Source organism: Pseudophryne corroboree, chromosome 4 (genome assembly GCF_028390025.1).
Source record: "Pseudophryne corroboree isolate aPseCor3 chromosome 4, aPseCor3.hap2, whole genome shotgun sequence".
NCBI classification, from domain to species: domain Eukaryota; kingdom Metazoa; phylum Chordata; class Amphibia; order Anura; family Myobatrachidae; genus Pseudophryne; species Pseudophryne corroboree.
In genome coordinates this window covers 684,639,674-684,651,030 of record NC_086447.1, presented here as the reverse complement: position 1 = coordinate 684,651,030, position 11,357 = coordinate 684,639,674, and the positions used below count along the sequence as shown (strand labels likewise).

Sequence of the window (11,357 nt, the reverse complement as noted above, 5' to 3'; positions counted from 1 at the left end):
CAGTCAGGGGTGTATCAGGGACTAAAAGGGACATGTACTAAGCAGTGATAAAAGTGGAGAAGTTGCCCATGGCAACCAATCAGCTGCTCTGTATAATTTTAAGTATGTAAATTAGAAATGTTACGTCAGTGCTGATTGGTTGCCATGAGCAACTTCTCAACTTGCTCACTTCTCCACTTTTATCACTGCGTAGTACATGTCCCCCATAGGGAGCAGTAAGGGGTGTATCAGGGGCATAAGGGAGCAGTCAGGGACATGGGAAGCAATCAGGGGTGTATCAGGGACATAGGGAGAAGTCAGGGGTGTATCAGGGGCATAGGAGTAGTCCGGTGTGTATCAGGGGCATAGGGAGCAGTCGGGGTTTATCAGGGACAAAGGGAACAGTCAGGGGCATAGGATCAGTCAGGGGTGTGTCAGGGACATAGGGCGCAGTAAGGGGTGTATCAGGGGCATAGGGAGCAGTCAAGTGCATAGGAAGCAGTCAGGAACATAGGGAGCAGTCAGGGGTGTATCTAGGTCATAGGGAGCAGATAGGGGTGTAGGGACCAGTCAGGGGCATAGGGAGCAGTCAGGGGTGTATCTGGCATATAGGGAGCAGTCAGGGGCATAGGGAGCAATCAAGATTGCAGCATATTGTACGGCATGGGGCTGTACTAGTGACCTGTGGGTGCACATCAGGCAAGCAGAGACCGTGACTGACCTGAAACAGCAGCAGCAGCAACAGCCCTGATGCCCCCGGCCTCCTGTGTCCAGTGCTGGGGCTTCTGTAATGTCCACTCCCCGTGGAAGATCCTGGCAGAGCGGAATTACTGCCTTCCACACAAATGACGGATGATCTGGGTCAGATTCAGTGCTGCTTGCAGAGAGGTGGCCCCTGGGGAGGGGTCAGCCAGCCAGCCCCCTGGAAGTGCATGGTAATCTTAGCCGGCTCCAGCGATGTGTCCTGGAGCCGGCTCATAGGCAGTCATCAGTAGCACCCTGAGCGGCATCCTTAAAGGAAAGTTCCGTCTCTCAGTGCTGTGTACTCCTGCCGGTGGGTGCCGGGTGCTTCGTAAAAAATAAAAAGTATTTTCAGGCCACACACCCACCCGCCCTGAGTCCGTCCAGAATCCGCCACTGCCCGTGGCCTCCTGCTCGGGCTCCAGCAGCTCCGTTCCTTCATTATTATTTTTAGTTATTGCACTCAGCGCCACCCTTCAGGAGTCGGCGCCCATAGGCCACTGCCTAAAGCTGCCTAATGGTTGCACTGGTAACATATATATTGGTAGATGCTGAAATAGCTTAGTGATATCATTCAGGTGCTCGAAAGGGAGGGGTATTTCTAAGCAAGAAAAAAAGGCATTTGTTTCCCCCAGCACCCTGAATGATAACCGTAACCAGATATAAATTCCACATAATAATAGAATTCAGAGATCTTCGTTACACATATTTGCGCAAATGTGTGAATAAGCCCCAAAGCCGCATCAAGGCATCTCTGTATATTTGGGGTCCCTAGCGCTATATCTAGGTGCAGGGTGTGGCACCCCAAAACACCAGCATAAGCCAGAAAGCCCAGCGTAGCATACCAGTGAAAAAACTATAGTGTTAATAAATTAGTATTTAGGAAGCCGAAGCTATAGAGAAAGTGATACAAAAATGAAATGCAATTAAAATAGAGAAATAGTGTTAAAAAAGTATTAATAAGTTAAAAGTGTTAGTAGAATGTAAAGGTATGCCACACTAAGGCCATCCAGCTCAGCCAGTCCAGAGGCACCACACCTCACACCTCCATTACCCCAATCTGGGTCTAAGATTAACCAGCAAGGAGCCACGTGATAATGGCTCCTTACTACAATATGTCTAAGCTAAGAGCTACCTACCTTGGAGCAACCCCATAATGCTCCATGTGGCATGTCAGGGCCTGCACCTCCTCCTAATGCAGGAACCTCTCTGCTTCTCACAACAAACATATTTATATTGGTAGATGCTCAATTAGCTTAGTGATATCATTCAGGTGCTCGAAAGGGAGGGGTATTTCTAAGCAAGAAAAAAAGGCATTTGTTTCCCCCAGCACCCTGAATGATAACCGTAACCAGATATAAATTCCACATAATAATAGAATTCAGAGATCTTCGTTACACATATTTGCGCAAATGTGTGAATAAGCCCCAAAGCCGCATCAAGGCATCTCTGTATATTTGGGGTCCCTAGCGCTATATCTAGGTGCAGGGTGTGGCACCCCAAAACACCAGCATAAGCCAGAAAGCCCAGCGTAGCATACCAGTGAAAAAACTATAGTGTTAATAAATTAGTATTTAGGAAGCCGAAGCTATAGAGAAAGTGATACAAAAATGAAATGCAATTAAAATAGAGAAATAGTGTTACAAAATTATTAATAAGTGAAAAGTGTTAGTAGAATGGAAAGGTATGCCACACTAAGGCCATCCAGCTCAGCCAGTCCAGAGGCACCACACCTCACACCTCCATTACCCCAATCTGGGTCTAAGATTAACCAGCAAGGAGCCACATGATAATGGCTCCTTACTACAATATGTCTAAGCTAAGAGCTACCTACCTTGGAGCAACCCCATAATGCTCCATGTGGCATGTCAGGGCCTGCACCTCCTCCTAATGCAGGAACCTCTCTGCCTCTCACAACAAACATATATATTGGTAGATGCTCAAATAGCTTAGTGATATCATTCAGGTGCTCGAAAGGGAGGGGTATTTCTAAGCAAGAAAAAAAGGCATTTGTTTCCCCCAGCACCCTGAATGATAACCGTAACCAGATATAAATTCCACATAATAATAGAATTCAGAGATCTTCGTTACACATATTTGCGCAAATGTGTGAATAAGCCCCAAAGCCGCATCAAGGCATCTCTGTATATTTGGGGTCCCTAGCGCTATATCTAGGTGCAGGGTGTGGCACCCCAAAACACCAGCATAAGCCAGAAAGCCCAGCGTAGCATACCAGTGAAAAAACTATAGTGTTAATAAATTAGTATTTAGGAAGCCGAAGCTATAGAGACAGTGATACAAAAATGAAATGCATTTAAAATAGAGAAATAGTGTTAAAAAATTATTAATAAGTGAAAAGTGTTAGTAGAATGTAAAGGTATGCCACACTAAGGCCATCCAGCTCAGCCAGTCCAGAGGCACCACACCTCACACCTCCATTACCCCAATCTGGGTCTAATTTCAACCAGCAAGGAGCCACATGATAATGGCTCCTTACTACAATATGTCTAAGCTAAGAGCTACATACCTTGGAGCAACCCCATAATGCTCCGTTCCTTCATTATTATTTTTAGATATTGTACTCAGCGCCGCCCTTCTGGAGCCGGCGCCCATAGGCCACTGCCTAAAGCTGCCTAATGGTTGCACTGGCTCTGACCAGTATATGAGACCAGTGGAGGAACATGAAGGGTTTTAAAAAAAATAAAAGGGGGGGGGGGACATGAGTACAAATCTAAAATTCTCACATTGTCAAATTTAGGCAAATATCTAAGGTAATTATTTTAAGCAAATGTACCTCCTGGACATATTACAGAATGACAATCCCTTACACATACTGTACACTGACACTAGTCACAGTAATCAGGGAATTGAGAAGTAAAAGTAACACTTACCTGATACAGGGCGTTATTCAGAGATGGACGCAGATCTTGCTTCTGCAGCAAGACTTGCGTCCATCTACTCACATGCTGGGATTCGACCAGAACAAGGCAAGACCGCCCAGCATGTGTGAAGCACCACCCCGTGATGCATTCACAATTAAATTGCGAAAGGATTGATTTGAGGTTGACCCCAGCTTGCACACACTGGTTGTGCTGTCAGACGGTACAGCGCTATTTTAATTTTTTGCTTGGAGTGGCTGCGTGTAACGTCACGCAGCTGCCCTGAAAATGCTCCCGACACGCCCCTGTTTTGCCCTCCATGCCCCCGCAATGCCATGTCACTGCCCACCCAATGCCCTCCGCTGTCAATCATCTTGTGGTCAAATCCCTTAGGGATGCGACTGCAATGTGAATGACCGTGCAGGCGCGATGCAGCAGCTGTGTGTGCGCAGTTTGCCATCTATGGTAAACTGCAATGCAGCCGCATTAGTGGCTGACTCTGAATAGTGTCCAGATTGCAGACCCAGACTTACCAGTCAGGGGCATGCCACATTCCATTACTTGGCTCACAAGAAGTAAAAGAAATGAGGCTGGTCCAGGCACATCTTTGTCCAGAATATTTCTGAATGCACTATTTACATTTAGTACAAAATATAGTGATGAGCGGGTTCGGTTTCCGAGAAACCGAACCCACCCGAGCTTTACCTTTTTTACACGGGTCCGAGCAGACTCGGATCCTCCCGCCTTGCTCGGCTAACCCGAGCGCGCCCGAACGTCATCATCCCGCTGTCGGATTCTCGCGAGATTCAGATTCTATATAAGCAGCCGCGCGTCGCCGCCATTTTCCACACGTGCATTGAGATTGATAGGGAGAGGACGTGGCTGGCGTCCTCTCCGTTTATATACTAGTTATATACTACACACTACACAGTTGATCTGATTGCTTAGCTTATTGTGGGGAGGATTGGGGAGCAGCTGTTAGGAGGAGTACAGTGCAGAGTTTTGCTAATAGTGACCACCAGTTTTTTATCCGTTCTCTGCCTGAAAAAAACGCTCCATACCATATCTGTGCTCAGTGTGCAGTGCTGCATGATATATTTGTGCTGAGTGCTCACTGCTCACACTGCTTAATTGTGGGGACTGGGGAGCAGCTATAGCAGGAGTACAGTGCACAGTTTTGCTGACAGTGACCACCAGTATACGTTTGTCTGCCTGAAAAACACTCCTGTGGTGTCTTTTTTTTTTATACTATAGTATAAATGCAGTCTGCTGACAGTGTCAACCAGGTCCATTATACTGTATATAGCAGTACGGTAGGCCACTGCTGTACCTACCTCTGTGTCGTCACTCGTCGTCCATAAGTTTACTAAGTATCCATCCATCTACATTGTATACCTGTGGTGTCTTTTTTTATTTATACTAAAAACGCAGTCTGCTGACAGTGTCCACCAGGTCCATTATAGTAGATAAAGACAACCTTTCTGTCAAACTGACAGGTGACACACCCCCTTTCTCCTAGGCTCCACCCCTTTAATATTAAATGATAGTGTTTTATATCGCTTTAATATAAAATTTTATATTAAATTTTATATAAATTTATAGTGTTCGATATTAAACCGTATTAAAAAATGTAGCGTAACACCAGTCGCAGAGTGTCACGTAACACCAGTCGCAGAGTGTCACGCAACACCAGGCGCAGAATGCGCAATAAAGATCACAAGCCAGTTTGTGATGAAAAAAATCACTATTTTGACTAGTCTGTACACTTTCAAGCATTACTTTGTTATAGTTCACACATTCCAACAATTTAAACATCACGCTTGGTACACATGGTGCAGTTTTAAAAGGCATAATGACTAATGACCATGCCCATTTTCTTAGATGTACGGAAGCATCACACATGGCACTCATTTAAAAACATATTGCTTTTAATGGCCATGAGTGATAAATGATGACAGCACATTTTAAAAAATCCACAGATCTACGGACTACAATCTGACCATGTCCATTTTCTTAGATGTACGGAAGCATCACACATGGCACTAATTTAAAAACATATTGCTTTTAATGGCCATGAGTGATAAATGATGACAGCACATTTTTAAAAAGAAAGAAGCAGCTTGTTATCTCTGTAGAAGAACATTAGCGCCACCTACAGGTTTATGTGTTGACTCAAATCGGATTTTTCCGTATTTTGGATTAATTAGATATCATAATGAGATATCATGGTGATGAGTCCTAAATCTAAGCACAGAATGCATTTATGTTACATGTACACATTATACACACATGGATATTTATGGAATCATAAAATAATTTGTATTCATGTACATTAGTTCATAAGTACTTCTGTATAATGCTTTTTATGAATGAATTTTGTTATTAAATAATTTTATGGGGTTTTTATGAATTATTTTTGTTATTAAATAATTTTATTCTAAATTTGGAAGGACAGCCATTCAATCTATACAAGCACTTTAGAGCACTCAGGAATTGTTTTTTCTGTATATATATATGCATATATAAGTATTTGGTATGTTTTTGAAGCGCTGAGTATGGCATGTAAGGTGCCGCTAACAGATTATATCTTTATTGTAACTGAAAAGCATGATTACATTTATTAATGTATAAACCAAAGATTATATGTTTAAAAACCCCGCCCCAGCATCTTGGAAATGTGGGACGGCATACCACAGGTTGGTGGGGTCCATATGGCTCACAGCCATGGCTAAAAGAATAGGACACAGCACTGAAGTGGGACAGAGCACTGAGAAGGAATTTCAAACGAACTTGCATCGCTATACACATGTGAAGACATTATGGTAAGTGTTATTATTATTATTATTATTATTATTATTATTATTTATTATTATTATTATTATCATTATGGATCTAGCATGTTATATATTTTTATTTTTTTTATTTTACAAATATGGCTGTGAAATAAGTATAATTGTCACTCACTGAAGGTTGTTTAAATATGTGGTAATAGCGCCATCTAGTGGTTCATTTTAGGAATGCACCGACATTTTTTTTTTACAAATATAGCTGTGAATTAATGTGAGTAAAGTGCAAACAAGTTGTATAAAATGTTAGGAAGCGCTTCCTAACAGTTTAGATATCATAATGAGATATCATGGTGATGGGTCCTAAATTTAAGCACAGAATGCATTTATGTTACATGTACACCTTATACACACAGCCTGAAAGTAATTTTAGCTACAAATCAGTAAGCCAGTGGATATTTATGGAATCATAAAATAATTTGTTTTCATGTACATTAGTTCATAAGAACTTCTGTATAATGCTTTTTATGAATTAATTTTGTTATTAAATAATTTTATGGGCTTTTTATGAATTATTTTTGTTATTAAATAATTTTATTCTAATTGTTTGTTTGGGTGACTTTTTTGGTGATTGGTTATCCGCTGTAGGAATCCAGAAACTTAGATATCATAATGAGATATCATGGTGATGGGTCCTAAATTTAAGCACAGAATGCATTTATGTTACATGTACACCTTATACACACAGCCTGAAAGTAATTTTAGCTACAAATCAGTAAGCCAGTGGATATTTATGGAATCATAAAATAATTTGTTTTCATGTACATTAGTTCATAAGAACTTCTGTATAATGCTTTTTATGAATTAATTTTGTTATTAAATAATTTTATGGGCTTTTTATGAATTATTTTTGATATTAAATAATTTTATTCTAATTGTTTGTTTGGGTGACTTTTTTGGTGATTGGTTATCCGCTGTAGGAATCCAGAAAACCTCATCTTCTACAGTATAAGATATACGCATTTGGAAGGACTTCCGTACAATCTATACAAGAACTTTAGAGCACACAGGAATTGTTTTTTCTGTATATATATATATATAAGTGTTTGGTATGTTTTTGAAGCGTTGAGTACGGTGTGTAAGGTACCGCTAACAGATTATATCTTTATTGTAACTGAAAAGAATTATTACATTTACTAATGTATAAACCAAAGTTTATATGTTTAAAAACCCCGCCCCAGCATCTTGGAAATGTGGGACGGCATACCACAGGTTGGTGGGGGCCATATGGCTCACAGCCATGACTATAAGAATAGGACACAGCTCTGAAGTGGGACAGAGCACTGAGAAGGAATTTCAAACGAAGTTGCATCGCTATACACACGTGAAGATATTATGGTAAGTAATAATAAGAATAATAATAATTTTATTTATATAGCGCTCTTTCTCCAATAGGATCCAAGGAACTTAAGTGTTATTATTATTATTATTATTATTATGCAGGGTTGCAGATTAAATATGTGGTAATAGTGACATCTAGTGGATCATTTTGGGAATGCACCGACACTGTATTTCATGTAAATCGTTTGACTGACCTCATGTTTATACAAATTGCATATTTTTTATTTTACAAATATAGCTGTGAATTAATGTGATTAAAGTGCAAACAAGGTGTATAAAATGTTAGGAAGCGCTTCCTAAAATTTTATATTCCATTTTTGCATTTTAATCTACAATTGGTATTTAGTAAGTACCATTGGGAGCCGCTTAGTATTGTTAGTAAGTACCATTGGGAGCTGCTTAGTATTGATTAAATTAATTAATTTTGTGTATGATAAAACGAGCAGGATAGTTGATCATACGAGCACCAGGGATTTCATTTGGTTTTTAATTAATGTGACTGACTGAAGGTTGTTTAAATATGTGGTAATAGTGCCATCTAGTGGTTCATTTTGGGAATGCACCGACACTGTATTTCATGTAAATCGTTTGACAGATATTAATCGTATCTCATTTTCATTATTGGTTCATAGACAGACAATGCAGAACATCAACAACAAATATGATGTCAAGTGTACATCCGGATCCGATGATGATTTGCCAAGTTATCAAACGACCCATGGTAAGCTATGTCTATAAATACCATTGACACGTTTTTATTTATATTTAAAGTTTAAATAGTATGAAATTATAGTCAAGGTCTACAATTTGTTCATTTTTACTTATTTTTAAAAGTTTAAATAGTATGAACGTACAACAGTCTGGATACATTGATAAGTAATTAAATAATAATTATTTTCTCATTTTTATTTCTCCCAATTTAATGACAGTAATCACAAATACAGAGAATTTCGATTCGGTTGAAGATAGCCCATTTGGTTTAGATTTCAGCATTATACCCGATTTTACTAATATTTTGGAATTGGCTCCAGCCTGTGAGTAACATGATATTTTTATTTATTTTTTATTTATGTATTTTTTATTATTATTTTTATTTATTTATTTATTTATTTTTCCACGGCTAAAGAATTAAAAATAAACCTTGTACAGTTGTGCTGATTTGTTGTCAACTGTACACACTTTATATTCTCAATAATACATCTCTTTTTCATGTTATTCTAATTTTATACCGTATGTAATATTTATTTTTTCATTTTTTCACCGGCTAAAGATTCCACAAAAATGGATGATGCGACGGCTGACGGTATTCTACGGGACATATTGAACAAACCTGAATATTGTCACAACGCCGCTATACAGACCAGCAATGTTGTTGATGAGCGACCGTTTTCCCCCCACGCGACAGGGGGTCGGGCTAAAACATTCGAATATAAAGCAGGTGTGTAATCAAACACTGTTATATGGTATATTGTTATGCTGTGATTTAAATGCTGATTTACGTGCATCAGCGTTTATATTTATTTTATAATATATGTATTACAGATGATGCGGTAGCAAGGCGATATGATCCTACGATACCAACAGGCCGTGATACAGTCGCGCAAATACACAGGCCTAGTACAAGCGGGAAAACATCAAAACGCACAACCGCCGCTGAAACGGAGAACCATCATTTCGCAACAGCAGGTGTGTGTAATCAAACACTGTTATATGGTATATTGTTATGCTGTGATTTAAATGCTGATTTACGTGCATCGGCGTTTATATTTATTTTATAATATATATTGTTACAGATGATGCTGTAGCAAGGCGATATGATCCTACGATACCAACAGGCCTTGATACCGTCGCGCAAATACACAGGCCTAGTACAAGCGGGAAAACATCAAAACGCACAACCGCCGCTGAAACGGAGAACTATCATTTCACAACAGCAGGTGTGTAATCAAACACTGTTATATGGTATATTGTTATGCTGTGATTTAAATGCTGATTTACGTGCATCGGCGTTTATATTTATTTTATAATATATGTATTACAGATGATGCTGTAGCAAGGCGATATGATACTACGATACCAACAGGCCGTGATACCGTCGCGCAAATACACAGGCCTAGTACAAGCGGGAAAACATCAAAACGCACAACCGCCGCTGAAACGGAGAACCATCAATTCGTAACGCCGTCGATTGTACATAACAGCCTAAAGGATGTTGCTAGGTCATCGGTTATGGTAGTGCATAACGGTTGTATCAACCCGAACAAACGAAGGACGGCTCGACCAAGAACGAATGAGAGAAGTCATAATTCAGCATTTACAGATCTTAAAAGAAAATTGTCATATTCCGAAAATGATAAGCCGCAACGGAGAAGGATCGCGTTACAAACTGTATCAAGCGTAAGTAACGATGTTGCTGTAACATCAAAACACACAGCATTTAACACTGCAGACCGGGATGTCGCTGGTAATACAAAGACTGTAAAGGTTAAGAGGGCATAGCGTCTCTCAAGAAGTAATGTTAAGCAATTGCCGCAATCAGCTGTAATCACAATTCCAGATACACAGGTTTGTTCTGAAACAGAAACAAGGCACATAGCAGGCATTGGTTTGTTATCAAATGTTGACTCAAGAAGTAATGTTAAGCAATTGTCGCAATCCGATGTCATCACTATTCCCGATACACAGGATTGCTCTGAAACAGAAACAAGACATAGCTGGTAATCCTGTGATATCAGATATTGATGACATAAATGGGCAAGAGCTTATTACATTTACGGTAGTAAATGTATGTTGGCTTTAATAAATTCAGTTGTCTTAACTGACCGATCTATGTATTTTGACATGACATTCATATACGTCTCAACAACTTCTTTAACAATGTCTTGTTTACATTTACTACCGTGGCTCACACCTTTAATGTGTTTTAACAAATATCCGGCTTTTACGCCCATGTTCTCAACATCTTCCCGTATCTTACCCAACAACGCGTAAAATTGTATTTCGGCGTCTTGGCCTAAGTGTTCTGTATTTTGACATTCATCAACTATGTTGGGCGCTATCCCTCGTGCCGGTGCACAAGCATCAGCCGATGCGTGTACCATAGCTGTCGTTGTAAAAATATTGGGCATTGATGTTACACAATCAACCGTTGTAGTATTACCAGGAATTCCTGCAACGGCTGATAATACTTCATCAGAACTATTCTGCGGTACTTGTGTCGTTGACTCTACACAGTTTGTAATAAGTTCTTGCCCATTTATGTCATCAATATCTGATATCACAGGATTACCAGCTATGTGTCTTGTTTCTGTTTCAGAGCAATCCTGTGTATCGGGAATAGTGATGACATCGGATTGCGACAATTGCTTAACATTACTTCTTGAGTCAACATTTGATAACAAACCAATGCCTGCTATGTGCCTTGTTTCTGTTTCAGAACAAACCTGTGTATCTGGAATTGTGATTACAGCTGATTGCGGCAATTGCTTAACATTACTTCTTGAGAGACGCGATGCCCTCTTAACCTTTACAGTCTTTGTATTACCAGCGACATCCCGGTCTGCAGTGTTAA

The 11,357-nt window shown here is 39.9% G+C and overlaps 1 long non-coding RNA gene across 1 annotated transcript; it reads left to right on the top strand.

Annotated features, from left to right (window-relative positions):
• Positions 1 to 8,720: 8,720 nt before the first annotated feature.
• Positions 8,721 to 9,389, top strand: LOC134911696 (uncharacterized). The gene is made up of 3 exons (XR_010176773.1): positions 8,721 to 8,820; positions 9,057 to 9,224; positions 9,329 to 9,389. It is a non-coding gene; the product is annotated as an uncharacterized LOC134911696 (long non-coding RNA).
• Positions 9,390 to 11,357: the final 1,968 nt, after the last annotated feature.